Source organism: Dipodomys spectabilis, unplaced genomic scaffold (assembly GCF_019054845.1).
Source record: "Dipodomys spectabilis isolate Male_0828 unplaced genomic scaffold, ASM1905484v1 ptg000050l, whole genome shotgun sequence".
NCBI classification, from domain to species: Eukaryota; Metazoa; Chordata; class Mammalia; order Rodentia; family Heteromyidae; genus Dipodomys; species Dipodomys spectabilis.
This window is the reverse complement of record NW_024870727.1, coordinates 2,861,716-2,878,813: the sequence shown is the minus strand read 5'-3', so window position 1 is coordinate 2,878,813 and position 17,098 is coordinate 2,861,716. Positions and strand designations below refer to the sequence as shown.

At 45.6% G+C, this 17,098-nt stretch overlaps 1 protein-coding gene across 4 annotated transcripts in view; it reads right to left on the bottom strand.

Moving 5' to 3' along the window:
• Tbl1xr1 (TBL1X receptor 1) overlaps positions 1 to 13,906 on the bottom strand; it is a 157,888-nt gene extending 143,982 nt beyond the window's left edge. For 3 of the 4 annotated variants that reach the window (XM_042678894.1, XM_042678895.1, XM_042678897.1), the window contains exon 1: positions 13,773 to 13,906. The gene's annotated coding sequence lies outside the window, so the exon portion shown is untranslated. Of the gene's footprint in view, positions 1 to 13,006; positions 13,070 to 13,772 lie in introns of those variants that run through there. The other variant, XM_042678896.1, reaches the window with a different exon arrangement.
• Positions 13,907 to 17,098: the final 3,192 nt, after the last annotated feature.

The window sequence follows — 17,098 nt, the reverse complement described above, 5'->3', positions numbered from 1 at the left end:
AGGCAAGGATGGCTCATGTCTATAATCCTAGCTACTCAGGAGGCTGAGATAAGAGAATCATGGTTCCAAGCCAGTCCAGACAGGAAAGTCCGTGAGACTCTTATCTCCAGTTAATCACAAAAAAAGCTGAAAGTAGCACTGTGGCTCAAGTGGTAGAGTGCTAGCTTTGAGCAAAAAGGAGCTCAGGGATAGCACCCAAGCCCAGAGTTCAAGCTTCAGGATCAGAAGGAAAAAAAAGACCATGACAGAAAAAAGCTTAATCTTTAGTCATTCGGCCAACATGTTACAACATATTAATTTTTGTTTAAAATAGTATAAAACAATAGTCAAACTTTTTCTCTAACAGTCATTCCTCTGTTAACCTATTTCTACCATTTTTTTTTTATTGTTCTTATAAAGGTGATGTACAGAGCTTTACACAGCATTACTACCCTTTAAAAGAAGCATTAAGAGTTTATGTTTGCTTTCTTTTGTTTTTGTTGGGACAAGGTCAGCAGTTCAGGCTAGCTTTAAACTCCAGATCTGCTTTCCTCAGCCTTCCAAAATGTTATTTACCAGTTTGTACACCCATACTTAGCTGTATTTTACAATTCTTATAATCCAGAGGTTTTTGCAAATTTGCCTTGCAAAAAGTCTCACTACATTTAATAGCAAACTAAATTTCTTATCATTTGTATCTCCCAATATATATCTTATAAAAGGGGGACTTCAGACTTCAGAGTCCTAATATAACTTCACAATACTATCTCAAAACATGGCAACATTAAATGTGACTGATCCATGTCCTGTATCACTCAGAATGGCAACTTCTTATTCTCAATACTAGTTCTATGTCTATAATAGTAAATTATGATCTCATTCCCTTAAAACAGTATTTTTGGAGGCTTATAACAGTTCTTTTAAAAGATAAACTAAAGCCAAGCGTCGGTGGTTCACACCTTTATCCTAGCTACTCAGGAGGCTGAGATCTGAGGATCATGGTTCAAAGCTAGCCCAGAAAAGTCCGTGAGACTCTTATCTCCAATAAACCACCAGAAAACAAGTAGTGGTTCTGTGGCTCAAGTGGTAGAATGCTAGCCTTTAGCAGAAGACCTGAGGGGCAGTGCCCAGGCACAGAGTTCAAGCCCCAGGTCCAACAACAACAAAAAAAAAAAGATAAATTCAAGAGTACAGAAAATGACTATCCAGCTTAAGGTAATGTTCTGATATTGCGGCATGAATTTAGTGCCTCATCCTCTTCTCTTTATTTATTTTTTTTAGTTGGTCCTGGGGCTTGAACTCGGGGCCTAGGCACTGACCCTCAGCTCTTCAGCTCAAGTCTAGCGTTCTACCATTTTAGCTACAGTGCCACTTCTTATTTTCTGGTGGTTTACCAAGAGTCTCACACACATTCCTGCCTGGGCTGGCTTTGAACCATGATCCTCCTGAGCAGCTAGGATTACAGGCAGCTCCTCTTGTTTTGAGTGGTGTTCTACCACTTGAGTGTCTACAATTTGTCTACACAGGCTGGCTTCAAATTTGGATCCTCAAATCTCAAACTCCTGAGTAGCTAGGATTATAGACCTAAACCATCAGCACCCTGACTCCATATGTATTTTTAATCAAAGACTATGTCATTGTTAGCATAAAATGAAACAAGTACATGAATTAACTGACCCAGAAGGTAGCTACTAACAACCACAAGTGTTTAACTCCTTGTCGACTAGAGAAAAGGAGTATTTTTTAGGAAAGGATGTAATCTTTTTATTGAAATTTCTTTATCAAAGTGTTACTAAATTCAATATATAATATTACCATGAAAATATGTTTGGGCTAGGAAGGTGGCTCAGTGGCAGAGTGCTTGCCTTGCATGCATGAGGTCCTGGGTTCGATTCCTCAGCACCACATAAGCAGAAAAAGCTGGAAGTGGCACTGTGGCTCAAGTGGTAGAGCGCTAGCCTTGAGCTGAAGAGCTGGGGACAGCGCCTAGGTCGAGTTCAGGTCCCACGTCCAGCAAAAAAAAATAATAATAATAAAAAGAAAATATTATGTTTGAGACACATACCAAAGCCCTACAATATTCAACCTCATTCTAAATGAACAGCAAAAGTTCAGTCAGTCCAAATGTAATCCTAGTCCTCTGAACCGCAATGTTAACTATCCCATTGCTGTCCTTACACAGGAACCACCACAGGTTCATAGGCTGTCAGCTGTCAGGAGGGGTGTCACTTTTCTGTCTCACAGCTGTTGCTGCTGCAGTTAACAAAGTCCACTACATACTTACTAGTATTTCCTCCATGCCAGTTCCCTAAGCTGTTTTTTTTAACATACATTCTCCTCTCAATACTGACAACTGTTTTATGAAAGTTAATTATCTTTTATTTCCATTCTGCAGATACAGACACCAACTGGGATACTTGTAACATTTCCCAAAGCCATATAACATAAGTAGCAGTGACAAGATTCAAGCTCTTCACCATAGTAACATCCTAGAGCAAATTACTGCCTAATCAGAGACCCTATCTTCTGTTACTGCTGAGGAAAGAACCCAATTTTCACCTCAGGGAAGGCTAGTGTCAAGTTACAGTGCAGCAATTTTAAGTGTGCAAGAAACACAGGGTGCCTTTCTCTGAATTACAGAAGACACCATTACAAGCAATACTAATTGCAGCCAAATATAGAAATGGCCAACAAAAGTCACCATAAGATCTATGGCATATGAGAATCCAAAGTTCCACAAATCCTACTGTACCCATGACTACCACAATTATCACAATCAACAATAAGAACCCCAATTACCAGATCCCCAACTCTTGGCAAAATACTGCCTTCAAAGCAACAGCACTTTTGTGCTTCTGGAAACCCAAAACCTCCTTTCAAAATATGCACTAAATTACTTCTAATCATCAAGCTTGAATAAGAAATCAATAATCACCAATTCACCACTGGCCAGATGACCCAGTCATAACATAAAAACAACCGTGTTTTAGCATATAAATACTCTAACCCTGCCAACCAATCTGACAAAGACTGAAAAACATGGAAGAAATGAACATTTTTTTTCTCTTGAGATTGACCTTAACTGGATGTTTGATTCTTCAATATTTTTCTAAGTGGCATATAAACACACTTAGTTCTAAAAGTTAAATTTTATTTCATTCCAACCCCATTCAACTCTTCTAATGGTCTCTTCTTAGGCATCTTTCTAGAGTCTAAGCATGTACCACAAGCATGCACTCACCCATACACCCATACCTACGTTTCCTATGAATCTTCCTTTCCACTCTCCCCTTTTGAAATGAAACTGACAATAGACTATCCAGAAGTGTGCCCTGCCCTTAAATTCAAAAGTATCATTGAGAAAATCCTTTTAATTGTAAGAAAGCCCAAATATAAACAAATCTATAAAAACAATTCACACAAAAACATTTACTAGGTGGCAAAACTGGTGACTACAGCTGGCAGGACAGGGCAATTTAAAGCCAAAGATACATTCCAGGGAGGACTTTTTTGTGCTTTCTTTAGCTTCTTCCATTTTTTGCCAATAACAGGAAAATTCTACTCCAAGATACAAAAGAAACTATACTTTTTTTTCCTCAGTAGTGTGGCTTGAACTCTGGGCCTGGGCGCTGTCCCTGAGCTCGTCAACTCAAGACTAGCGCTCTACCACTTGAGCCACAGCACCACTTCCGGTTTTCTGTTGGTTTACTGGAGATAAGAGTCTCACAAACTTTTCTGCTGCAGCTGGCTTTGAACCACAATCCTCAAATCTCAGCCACCTGAGTAGCTAGGATTACAAGTCTGAGGCACCAGCACCCAGAAGAAACTATAATCTTAACCCCAGTCTATGAATGAATAAATATGCCAGGCTTACTAAAAACAGTAGAGAAATAAATACATATATAAAGAATGTATTTATCATATAAAAAAGGTGCTAAAGAACACTGTCCCAGCTACAATACTATTTGAAAATTAGTTCTATTTCATGAAAAGGATAATTAAGGTAATCTATTCATTAACAATTCTCATTACCTTATTTCAGAAAAGCTTTTTTCTTGGAAACTAATGACATATGAGAGTCACTAAATAAATACAGATATGAGAGTCACTAAATAGATATAGAACAAGCTCAGTGTATGCTCCATCCAATTCATCTGTTCAAATTAAAGGGAAAATATAAAACACCTCCAGCATATAAGCTATGTTCTATGTGTGTCTGAAGACAACCACTAAAATATGCTGTTACTATACCTCTGCAAATTATTCACCTATTGGTAATACCCAATGCTTTCTAGACTATTATTTTGGAGAAGCTTGTAGACTTTTAGTCAAATATCCTACGTGGATCACTTTTTCTGTAAAGAACTCATTCAGCATTCATCAAAAGGACCACTGAGAGTGTGGCTTAAGTAGTACAGTGTTTGCTGGTCAGCACAATGTTCAATCCCTGTACCAGAAACAAAACGTCAAAATCATAAATGACAGGTCTTAAGTGTTTAACACAAGAAGTACTAAATATATTCATTCAATTATTGGTTAAATAAATAAGCAAACCTTATGTAGTATTTCATATCATGACTTCAATACAAACTTAGACTTCCGTTTATCTGGTTTTTAAACAACAAAAAGTTTAAAACATCATTTATTGAATTCAATCCCTAGTACGGTTTAATACTGGATCCAAGTTTAAAATGCTACATACCAAACAAATACATAATGACAACAAAAATACATTCACTCAGCTCAAACCCAAATAATTGATTAAGTCATTATAATGGCCTTACCTTCTAAAGTACTAAAAAGGGCCAAAAAAAAAAGGTAAGAAAAATACTAATTAAGCTAGGCACCAGTTGCTCAAACCTGTAATCCTACCTACTCAGGAGGCTGAGGCTGAGATCTGATGATCCCTGTTTGAAGCCAGCCCTAGCAGAAGAGTCCCCATGAAACTGTTATCTCCAATTAACCACCAGAAAATTAACTACCAGAGGTAGAGTTGTGGCTCAAAGTGGTACAGCACTAATCTTGAGCAAAAGAGCTTACAGACAGCCCTGAGTTCAAGCCCCATCACTGACAGGGGGAGGAGGAGGGAGAGGGGGCAGGGACAAACCACTAATTGATACCTTTAATCTCAGACAAAACAAAGACTATAGCTAAATTCCTAAAGAGTAAAAAAAAATAAAACTGTACTAATTAAAATTTTTAAATGTCTTTAGTCTGTTATTTATATTCAAAAAGTCACAGAATGAATTCTAAGATACTAGAATAGCCTCTGCTGAGCCTAGATACACTGTTCTCTTGTTTTTCTAAATTCTACTTCTTAAAGGAGGGGGAGGGAAAAAAACTTCAAAAAGGAAAAGAGCAAATTCCCCAGCTCAAACATTCAAAGGCTATTCAGTTCACTAAATCTTCCTTCATCTGGGTTCTGTATTACTAAAATGTAATAGTTGAACTTTGAACATGACCCCCAGTTTGTAAATCTAAATTCTCAGAAAGAGGGCAGCACCTAAATTCAATTTGTTTGGCTCAAAATCACGGGGGAAGCTTACATTTAAAAACTCTAAATACTGAAAATTTTGAAAAGATGTAACATCAAATTAGCCTTTAATTACAAAGTTAATTACCGTGGTTGGCTCAAACTAATATTGTACAACCTTGCCAAAACCCACTAAAGCAAGATGGCTAACATGACATTCTTCAGGAAGAATAAACCCGTTCACACTGAATATATACCCTACCCTGAATGTTAGTAAGTTGGGCGCAATGGTAAATCCAATTCCAATGTGGTCAAAACACTGTAACAGACTGAAAGCTAAAATACAATCTTATTTACATTACTGAGAAAATAATGAGAAAAAAAATGTACAGCTAAAAAAGGAAATCCAAAATCCTAAGGCATTATTAGCACTTGATACTTAGCATCCCTAATTAGAAAACTCAAAACCCGAAATGTTCCAAATTCCCAATCTTTTGAGCATCAGTATTACCCAAGTGGAAAATTCCATACTGGATTTGGTGTGTCAAAGTGCAAGCACACCAAAATGATGAAGAAAATTATTTCAAGCTACAGCACAAGATGCATAATGGATAAATGAATTTCATGTTTTGACTTTGTTCTCATCTGCAGATAGCTCACTATGTATATACAAATATGTCAGAAAAACACAAAACCCCAAACATTTCTGGTCACAAGCATTTCCAATACAAATATTTACCACCACATAAAATCTAGTGGTTCCTCTCCATCCTATGATTTCTCTTTTATAAGAAGACAGACCTATTCACTCTAAAGACTACGTAGGGTTTCCCGCCTCCCGTCAACCCTGGTAGCATTAAAATTCCAATGAGCAGTTAAGTGTGATTATAATACACTTATAAGGGGCTGGGAAGGTGGCTCAGTGGTAGAGCACTTGCCTTTCATGCCTGAGGCCCTGGGTTCGATTCCTCAGCACCACATAAGCAAAAAGCCGGAAGTGGCGCTGTGGCTTAAGTGGTAGAGCACTAGCCCTGAGTTGAAGAGCTGAGGGACAGCACCCAGACCCAGAGTTCAGGCCCCACAACCGGACCTCCCCCCCCCCCAAAAAAAATACACTTATAATAATGTAAGTGTAGAAGTCTAATTCAAAAGATTCAACCACATCAGTTACAGTAGAAGTATTGCTCTTGTTTTAAACATAGGCCTTTCAACAATCCATTCTGACATAAAAATTCTATTTGAGCTTTTATTTTGCTTGTGATGGTACTGGCATTCGACCTCAGGGTCTCCAACTTGTTAGGCAAACATTCTACCACCTGAGCCATATCCCCAAAGCCCCTTCCCCTTTAGCTACTTTTCTGATGGGGTGGATAGGTGACAGAGCCTTGATCTGACCTTGATCCTCCTACCCAACCCAAGCCTCCAAGTAGCTAGGAATACAGAGATGCACTACAACACCTAATTCTTGAGATGGTAGTCTCCCTAATTTTTTTCCTGAATTAGCCTCCAACTGCAACCCTCTTGTGCACTACCAAGTCTGGCCATATTTGAACTCTTGATACAAAAACCAATTTGCCAAACTCTACAAAGAAATCAGATTTTCTTCAATTAAGGTAATAGCTGGTAGTTGGGGTGCCATGACACCCACAAAACAATGACTAATTGGTTTGTTATATTCACTAAATACATTGGAACCTCAGACCAGAAATATCGCATAGCCTGAGTCAGGATGGCCACAAAAGGCTTCAAGTAAGAAATGGGACTGAACAAACTAAAAGGACAAAGAGAAAAACCAGGAGCAAAATCAGAGGTTGGGGAGAGGCAGGCCTCAGTGAGGAAGAGTGGAAAATAAAGCTGACTAGGTAGAATGGAGCTTTAAAAGCCAGACTCAGGCATCTGAACTCAAGCCAGTTGGCAAAGGGAATCCATTATAGGTTCTCCAGCAGGGGAGCTGACATGATGAAACCAGTATTTTAAATAAATTACACCGTCGGTAGTTACAGAGGATAGGATAGAGAAGAAAGGTCAGAATGTTCCACTTGAAAATTAACGCAAAACCCAAACCTGAAACTGTTTACTCATTCGTTCGTTCACCAAACATTTATTCACCGCTAGGAAAGAACACTGGCCTAGGAGTCAAACATACAGCCTGAATCCCACTCTCGGATCGTGAAACTCCATTTCTTCAAAGTTAACTTCAGGGTACAGCTGTTTAGTCACAGTGTTTGTCCAGCACCAGTGTAGGCCTGACACATGAAACTTTAGGACCGGTCAGTAGCAACTACTCCTGCTGAATTAGGAGTAGTAAAGAGAATGTGAAATAAAAGTAAACAAGGTTCCTAAGTACTTGGGAGAAAAAGAACTATCTTGAGAAAGCTGAAAATTATGGGAGGAAAACCCTCAGGTCACAGCTAGAGGGGGGAAAAACCTAACTGAAGTAATCACTTGAACCTAAAAGGCAGATCCTAAGTACTGGAGGAAGCCTCACAACAGGTCTCTATCTAAGAACAGCTGGACAATGTTTCAAGTGGTATAGACAGATTTTAAAAGCCCAACTCTTGAGTCACAGAGACAGCAACAAAGGCTTGCAAAAGATCCATCTATGTAATTTAATCAGTAACTTGATACCTTTACTAGTTCAATCTAATTCTTTTTTTTCTTTGGACTGTGGTGGGGCTTGAACTCTGGGCCTGGGCGCTGTCCCTGAGCTCTTCAGCTCAAGGCTAGAGCTCTACCACTTTGAGCTACAAGGACCATTTCCAGTTTTCGGGTGGTTAATTGGAGACAAGAGTCTCACAGAGCCAGGCGCCTCACACCTGTAATCCTAGCTACTCAGGAGGCTGAGATCTGAGGATCACAGTTCAAAGCCAGCCTGGGCAGGAAAGTCCGTGAAACTCTTATCGCCAATAAACCACCAGAAAACCGGAAGTGGCGCTGTAGCTCAAGTGGTAGAGCGCTAGCCTTCAGCTGAAGAGCTGAGGGACAGCGCCCAGGCCCAGAGTTCAAGCCCCAAGATGGACCAAAAAAAAAAAAAGTACCACGGACTTTCCTGCCCAGGCTGACTATGAACTGTGATCCTCAGATCTCAGCCTCCTTGAGTAGCTAGGATTACAGGCATGAGCCATGCGCACCCAGTTCAATCTAATTCTTAGTGGTATAAGCTTTACATCACAACTTTGGAAATAAATTAAGATAAATGCCCCCACTAAAACTACGAACAAATAAAATGCAATACGAAGAAAACAAACATCAAAACCAAACCTAGCAGTAGCTTCCCGCACATGGGTGATGGGTGCACGTCCTGCTCAGTCCTCACAGACCACTCTGCACAGAGGGAAGGAGAGTTACTACCCCAAAGTCTTGACAGACCTTGAGTTTGAACCCAAATAGTTCTCCACAAGAACCCTTGCTCAAACCACTATTCAACATATACACTTAAAATGAAGTTATGTACTCATGGCTTATGTCTGTAATACTAGCTACTCAGGAGCCTAAGAACTGAGGATCTCAGTTCAAAGCCACACCAGGCAGGAAAAAAAAAGCCTGAAGTGGAACAGTGGCTCCAGTGGTGCTAGCCTTGAGCATAAAACTCAGGAACAGCACCCAGGCCCTGAGATCAAGACCCAGGGTTGGCGCAGGCGTGTGCGTGTGTGTGGGCGTGTGTGTGTGGGCGTGCTTGCACACGTGCGCACACACACAGATTTGTAATGCAGAAGTTTTAAGAAATATACTCTGACAACAGGTATATTCCTAACTGCTTTTCTTCCTTACTGTTAAGCATAGGATATTATTTTTCTGCTGGCAAGATTTCAAGGCTACTTTCACCATTGCCCATTGCCCATCTTAAGGCAGGAAGACAGAGGTGACAAGAACCACCCATCATTTAATAATGCTAGAGCATTTAACATAATGATGTGAATCCTAAGACTTTCATTTACCCATGCAATCAGTTGACCCAGAGATACCCTACAGTACTATAAACTTGATTACAAACATGCTTTGGTGAAAACAGCTACAGACCAAGACTGACAAAACAGCTGTGAAATTCTGTCACCAATAGGTTTATGTAGAAACAACATGGTCACACTGACCTAAGTTTGGATCCTAGTACATCATCTAATCATTTTGTAGCCCTGGACAATCTACATAACCTCTCTGTGCTTATTTCATACACACAGTCCAACACTACAGACCTCTCAGGACTAGCCTGTCATATCAACATTAAAGCAGGCAGCGGTGGTTCATGCCTGTAATCACAGCTACTCAGGAGTTAGAGAGCTGAGGATCATGGTTCAAAGCCAGTCAAGGGAACAAAGTCCCTGACACTCATCTCAAATTAACTACCAAAAAAGCCAAATGTGTAACTGTTGCTCAAGTAGTAGAACACCAGCCTTGAGCAAATAAGCTCAGGGACAGTGCTCAGGTCCTGAGTTCAAGCCCCAGGATCAGAACCAATAAATAAATGATTCCAAAAGCATCTCATACCTCCTAACCCTGGCACCGCAAGGCAAAATGGTTTATGGCGAAAGGATGATAATTGTGCTTTTACAGAGTACAATCAACCCCAGAGGCAGCAGAGCGTCAATCAGTTCAACGTTAGCTCTCTAGATAATTGTGGCTGGCTTTGGTCAAGGTTCTGTTGGTGTGGAGCATGTTACAGCCCATAGTGGTCTGTACCTGAACATTTCCACCTGTTCTATTTTACGCTACACAAATTTTCTTCACCATAGGGACATTTTAATCAAAACATAAATAATAGTGGTACCAGTGGCTCACATCTGTAATCCTAGCTAATCAACAGGTAGAAAAGTCCATGAAACTCTAATCTCCAATTGACCACCAAAAAGTTGGAAGTGGTTCATGTAGCAGAGTGCTAGCTAGCCTTGAACAAAAAAAGCTCAACGACGGCACCCAGACCCTGGGTTCAAGCCCTAGGACCAAACAAAATAAATAAATGTTCCGAGTTAGCTGTATCTCTCTTTCGCATTTCAATGAGTTACACTGTAAATGTCTTTGTGATATGAATCAAATTCACATGTACTAGAAAAATACAAAATCCAAGACAGTGCCAGTATTTCTACCATCTCTTTCCTTGACTTCCTCCAATTCACTTTTTTCTTTATTCTTTTTATATAAATAACAAACCTATTCCCACTAACTCCACTTACATGTGTTGAGTCTGAAATCATTCAGTAATACAAGCAAAGTCTATTACATACATATGAACATAGTATGATGAAACACACTAAAAAAATAATTTAAAAGGAGAAAAAGGTTTTAAAAAAGGGTAATATAGCCAGGTGCCAGTGGCTCACACCTGTATTCCTAACTATTCAGGAAGCTGAGTTCTGAGAATCATAGTTCAAAGCCAGCCTGGAAAGGAAAAGTCCATGGGACTCAAATAACTACCAAAAAGCCAGAAATGATGCTGTGGTTCAAAGTCGTAGAGTACTAGTCAGGGACTGTGCCCAGGCTCTGCCCTAGGACCAGCTCCAAGAAGAAAAAAAGATAAATTTCATCAAATTACATCATATGCATGATTTAAATATCACAATTAAAATCACGGGTAACACTAATTTATGCAAATGAAAATACTGTAACAAAATGTAAGAAACAACACTATGAAGAAATTCTCTATAATTCTGCTGTAAGCTTTGGAAGGGGACTCCGCAGTCATTCGCCAGAGGAGGTAGTAGATCTTCAGTGCTGTAAGTGAACTACAGTGAACTAATGTATTTACTCAACAGACTGCTGTTCCAAAGGTCCATTAATCACACCTCTTTTTATCAGTAACTCCTGTTTATGTAAGTTGCTGCCCTTTCTCCTCATTTGCTTGAAAGGCTCTTGATACACAGGAACTAGTTATTTCTTCTCTTGATAGGTATTATGGTAATCATGTAAAAATCTTAAACCTCAGCAACACAAACACAAAAAATGATTCCTGTACCTATATAAGAAGTTATTCCATAAGACACCAATGGCACAAAGCTGTACTCCTTAGCTACTCAGGAGGCTGAGATCCAAAGATCATAGTTCAAAGCCAGTGAGGGCAGGAAAGTCTGTGAGACTCTTATCTCCAAGAATCCACTCAGAAAAAGCCTCAAGTGGCACTGTGGCTCAATTGGTAGAGTGCTAGCCTTAAGCAAAGTTCACAGACTGTGCCCAGGACCTGAGTTCAAGCTCCAGGATGACTGACTCAAAAAAAGTTATTTAAGCTGTTTAATACTTCTTTGACATAACAAATACAAAATATAATCTCCATAAAGAATCAAGGGGTATTAGAAGATGAATGTCTTAAAAGTGGTAAGCTTTGTAACAATTTTTAAGCCATTAACAAGTCGGTTAAATTCCTTTAACAGTAAGAAAAACTTTTTTTCCACACACATATTGTTTTCATTCCCCACTCATTTAATATGTTGCCCTACTTACAAGTTCATTCTAATTGTTCAAATGGCATAAAAATTGCTTACGGATTTAATGGTTGTGATTGCAAATATCACACAGGGCAGGACAGCAGAACTGAAAAAAAAAATCCCAAAGGAGTAAAAATGCCTCGGTTTAAAGCAAGTAAAAACACACATCACATGCCTAACTCGGGCACATTTTCGTTCTGCCACTCCTCCCCCACAGGTAAACGCAAACTATTTCTAGAACTCTCAATGATAATTTGGGAAGCCTGCCATCAACTCCCATGATACAATCCAACTGATACACGGTGTATTTTTTTCATAAAGACAAAGCTGCCCTACTTCCCCAGACTATAAACTTGTTAAAATGGTGAGAGAACATACAGTCCCAGGAAGTCAGGATTACTGAAATACACCAAGAAAGAGCCTTCTTTAACAAAAACCGACGTGAACCACACAGAGAAGGCACAGACAGTCGCTCCCTGTCAGCAATGTGCAATCACACTATTTACTCCAGGTCGTGTGGGTCACTGTGTAAAATCACCAGGCTGGGGCCTGGTGTTGCCCAAGCTGGTCAGGGCCTCGGAGGGGGATGGCTGCTTGACTGTACCGGGGGGGAGGGGCGTTCGGTTTAAAGACTGTCCACCCGGGGTATTTTACTAGCGCGTTTGTCAGATCAGCCTTGAGGTTCTAGTTTGGGAAGCGAGAAAGTCAACAGGAAGTTCCCTTCACCCACCGAAGATCCTCACGGGAGACACTCTTTCACCCTGGCTCTGACTCCGGGCCGTGAGCAGCGGCTCCTTGCAGCCAGGTCCCCACACTCTGGCGGGTGTAGCCAGGAAGGTGTTCCACGGAGTTAGACAACCTAACAAAGAGCGTTTCTCAAGACCCACCCGCGGCCCACCTTCCCCAGCTCCGCTGAGGCCCGGGGCCACGGAGAGGGACGCCAGTCTCAGCACATTCGGGAACTTCCAGAACATACTGACCACCTCCGCACGCAGGGCCCCCCCCCCCCCCGGCCGCCGCTCAGGGTGAAAGTCTGCTCGGGTCCCGGGGCAGACGTGGGGCGCAGCGAGGGAGCGGGCGCGCACCCCGCGTGGCCCCTCACGCGGCCGGCAGCACCGGGCGCGGCCTCCCCAGAACTTACCCGGAGCCGGCAAACAACTTCGCCACTTCTACCACTCCGGACCCAACTCCAGGAGGCGCCCACCGGAGGCCTCGCGGCTCGGCGGGGAGACTAAGTTACAACCCCGCGCCCCGCAGGCGGCTCGGGCCCGCGCGCCCCTCCCCCGCCCGGCGGCGCCCCCGCCCCGGACGCACGGCCCCAACAGCCGCCCGCAGCCCCCCGCACGCCGGCCGGGGTCGCCGCGCCGGGCGGGGGGGGGGAGGGAGGGGGAGGGGCGGGGGGAGGGGCGCCCGCCGGCGGGCCCCGGGGTCCTAGCACACGGCCCGGCCGGGGAAGGGAGCCTTCTCCACGGCTAAAAATAGGCTATAAAGGAGTCGGCCTCATGATGGCTCCGGCGTCAGCCCGGCGCCAAGTCTCCGCCGAAAGCCTCCCCGCCTCGCGCGCCCGCACACGGCCACACTCGGCACAGAAAGGGGGGTCGGCGCGCGGGGACGGGGCCAGGCCGGGACCACAACAGCACCGTCAGGGTGAGGATCCCCGAGGCCGCGAGCGGCGGGGGCGGGCGGGCACGTGAGCCTCGCAGCGCCGCCGGAGCGGCGGGGGATGGGACGCCCCACACGCCCTCCTCCTCGCTCCCCTCCCCCGCCGGGCCCCAGCCCCCCAAGGGCCGAGCCGGGAAGGCGCGTCCCGCGCGCCCCTCCCCCGCGGCCGGGCCCCCCTCCCCCGCGGCCCCGCCGCCCGCGCCCCCCGCCCGCCCGCCCGCCCGCGGCCGGCCCCCGGCGCTTACCTGGGGACGGTGGCCTCGACGCCGCTCCCCCTCCCGGGAACGGAGGCACCAGGAAACTCCCCTCCTCGCCGCCGCGCCGCCGCCTCCAACCACCCCCAAAATAACCCCTCCGGGGGGTGAGAGGCAATTATAACCCGGCGCGCGGGCGCGGGCGCGGGCGGGCGGGCGGGCGGGGCGCGGGTCCCCAGGTGGCGGCGGAGGTGCTCCCGCCGCGGGGAGGGGCGGCGCGCGGCCGGCGCGGGGCGGGGGGCAGGGCGCAGCGGAGAGGAATTGAGGCAGAAGGGAAAAGCTGTTACTAAGGGAAAGAGCCAAACGGTTCGGAGCAGCCAACGGCTCCGACACTCACACCGGGGAGAGGGACGGGGACCAGCCAGGCACAAATGAGCTCGCGAGGCCCGCGGCGGCGGCGGCGGCGGCGGCGGCGGCCGCGCAGCAAAACAAACCCGAGCGGCCTGCGCCGGGCGGGCGGGCGGGGGAGGGGAGGGCGGGGGAGGGGCGCGCGGGCGGCGGCGGCGGCGCGGCGGGGGAGGGTGGGGGAGGGGCTCCGCGGCGCCTCCCTCCCCTCCCCCTCCGCTCCTCCCTTCCCCCGCCCGCCCTCCCTCCCTCCCTCCCTCCCTCCGGGCCCGCTGCGGCGGCGCGGGGGGCTGGGCGTGTGCGGCGCATTCTTTTTCAAAGAAAGCCGGCCCCGGGGCGCTGGGCGGCTGCGGCGGGCGCTCCCCGCCCCCACCGCCGCCGCGGGGCCCGCTGCGGGGCGCCCGGTTGCGGATTCGGACGCGGACCTCGGCGCGCCCCGGCCCCCTCCCCCGCCCCTCCCCCGCGGGCCCCGGCGGGGCGGACGCGCGGGGCGGGGAGCCACGCGCACCTTCGTGTCGTGGCTGCGTGGGGGAGGGCGCTGCACCTGGAGAGGGGGGTTGGGCGGGACCCGCGGTGATGAGCATTTTCCGAATAGAAAACACGCACGCCAGGAAAAAGAGGGGGAGGGGCCGAGGGGAAACGCGGAGCTGTCACCGCGGCGCGCGCGCGTCCCGCATGTGGAGGTGGTTATCTTCCGGCCGGGCTCTGCGCGGAAGGTCGGCTCCATCCTCTCCGATGGCGCACAAATAGTGTCCCAAAGTGCTTCCTAAATACACACCTCCGAAGCTTCCGGGCCCAGGCCTTTTGCGGGCTCCTGGCACAGCAGGCGGCTGGTAGGGTGCGTTCAGCGGGCAGGGCCCAGCCCGAGGCGCTTTCTCTAAAGCACGTGGCTGCGAACCTTTCCCGGGGCCAGGGAAAGCGGGGTGAGGGTCACAGTCTCTTCCCTCCCCTCCCCCCCCAAGACATGAAGCCACCATCTTTAAATGCTGAGATCAAACTTGAAACTTCACTATCAGTTATTGTCTTCAACTGATAGCTGAGCCAGCCTTCCCGGGTGAGGGGCTCTGGTTTTCACGTGGTCATCACACTCCTTGGAAATAGTTATAAATCATATTGAAAGCTGTAGTCCTTTCTGCACCAGAAACCTGAATCTCACAACACACACAGTGAAGTAACACTCACCAGCCTGGACACCAGATACCCGAGAGGCTCAGTAACTAGAAAGGGTTCTCAGTCAAGGTCAGATCAGTCTCCCTCCTTCTAGAACCCTGGGTAGCGCATGTGGAGGGAGATGGGGGGTGGGGGGCGGAAATGGGACTACTAGAGTCCTTTCCTGACTTGACCTGAGGGGGAGGGGAGGGACAGGAAAACAGCTGCTGAAAGGGGATATAAATTGGAAACTCCCAACCACCAAAAGAAAAAAGTTATAAACTCAAGAGTCGTTTGTACTTAGCGCTATTTTCATATATGAAATGTTAGATTAAACAATGTCACCTGATGAGAATTTAGATAAGAGTAGGTTTCCAAAACACTGCAGAGTGTATGGGGAAACCAACTTGGTGAAAGCCAGCATTACATTTCAGTGCAGTAGGAAGGCTCACTTATTTACCTCCTTTAGAACTCGGCAAAATTGGCTTTAACTGCCAGAGTATCTTTCTAGATTTGAAATATTTTTTTCAGAATTGACTAATGACATTCCTGTCTTCAATTAGTAAACCAGCCAGGGACGATTTGAGTTCTTTATCAGAGCACACACCCATCCCCCACCCCTCAGTGAAACTAATCTCTTGGCCTAATTTTAGGCCGAAGAGAATGCTGGGGATTAGACCTAGAGCCTTTTCTATGCTAGCATAGTGCTCTACCCAAGAGCTGCATCCCCAGCCCTAGGCTTAGATGTGAAGTTTCCCACTGCTACACTGTGCAAGTCTCTTCCAGACAGCAGCTGTTAAGAAATAAAATCAAGCCAGATGCTGGTGACTTCATGCCTGTACTCCTAGCTACTCCTAGATCTAAGGAGGCTGAGATCTGAAGATCGTGGTTCAAAGCCATCCCAGGCAGGAAAGTCCATGAGACTCTTATTTCCAATTAACTACCAGAAAACTGGAAGTGTCTGTGGCTCAAATGGTAGAGCCGGCGCCTTGAGCTGAAGAGCTCGGAGATACCCCACTGTTCCACACCCGTGACCAATAAAAATAAATAAATAATAAATAAGATAATAAAAAGAAATCAAATCAAGCTGGTGGTGGTGGCTAAGCCTACAAATCCTAGATACTCAAGAGGCTGAGATCTGAGAATTATATTTCAGAGGCAGCCCAGGCAGGAAAGTCCATGAGACTTATCTCCAATTAACCACCAAAAAGCTGGAAATGAAGCTGTGGCTCAAGTGGTAAGACATAGCCTTGTGAGGGAGGGGGGAAAAAAAAGACCTCAGGGACAATGCTCAGGCCCTGAGTTCAAACTCCAGGAAAAGTATCACTCCCCTTCCCCCCCACACACAAAAAAAATGGCCAGAGATGGTGACTCAAGCTTGTAATCCTAGTTACTCAAAAACCTGAGGTCTGAGGCTCACAATTCAAAGCCAACCCTGCCAGAAAAGTTCTTGAGACTTTATCTCCAGTTAATCAGCAAAAAGCCAGAAGTGTAAGTGTGTCACAAGCAATAGAGTACTACCCTTGAGGGGAAAAAAAAGCAAGAATACAGGCCCCTGAGTTCAATCTCCAGTACTACAAAAAAAGGCAAAAAGAAAGCAAATTATTCTTCCAGTAGGTAGTTGCCAGTCACACCAGTTCCTTGTAGCTCACCCTCCCTCTGAAGAACTCAACCTCCATGCTCCACGAGAAAAGTTCTTCCTCTTATCAAAATCATAGGTCAGCTTACCAGCCTGAAGTTTTTGTGGGCTTTTTGTTTTGTTTAGTAGGGTTTGTTTGGTTTTTTTTTGCCCATCATGGGGCTTGAACTCTGGGCCCGGGTGC